Raw genomic sequence first — 766 nt, 5'->3', positions numbered from 1 at the left:
AAATATCGATAACAAAATCGATAAAATATCGATAACAAAATCGATAACAAAATCAATGAAAAATTCGATAAAAATGTCAGCAATCGATACACAACGGTAACAAAATCGATAAAAAACCGCTAAAAACATCGATTATATCGATAAGTCCCGAGAATCTCTAAAATCCCAAAACGGTCTCCAGATTTAGTCTCTGTGTCTATCTACATCCTTTTCTCTATAATTACGGCTGACTTCTAAAACGACAATTGCTTTGCATACGTACAAGGTATAATGTTCAATAACGCCGAACTACAAAATATTGACAATGTATACTGTTCCAAAACGCATCTGAAAAGTTATCGAAACGCATCGCTAGAGCAATCATCGCATCAGAAACAAAGTTGATGCTTCGTTTGTTATTGGTTACCATTGGTCTTTTAGAAATGGAATATTCAGAAAAATTGTTCATTGCTATACGTTTTGGAAGTCAGCCTACCTTTTTTTTAATCTTTCTTCCTCCATCTTCATCTTTACTTTTATCGGTATCCTCATCCTCAACTTTTTCTTTGTTTTTACCTTTATGTTTATCATTTTCTTCATCTATGTACATATCCCCCTTCGCCTTTGTTCTTGTATATGCAAAGTGTTTAAATTTACCTTGGTCTTCATTTTTGCCTTTATCTCTACGCATCTTTGCTTTGGTTTTTATTTTTATTTTTACCTTTGCCTTTATCCTTTTCTTTATCTATGTACGTACTCACCTTTAATTTTATTCTTGTATTGGTCT

The sequence above is a fragment of the Rhagoletis pomonella genome, unplaced genomic scaffold, assembly GCF_013731165.1.
Source record: "Rhagoletis pomonella isolate Grant_MI unplaced genomic scaffold, Rhpom_1.0 Rhpom_scaffold_00008, whole genome shotgun sequence".
Lineage (NCBI taxonomy): Eukaryota > Metazoa > Arthropoda > Insecta > Diptera > Tephritidae > Rhagoletis > Rhagoletis pomonella.
The sequence above is the reverse complement of the archived record's forward strand: the minus strand, read 5'-3'. Positions refer to the sequence as shown.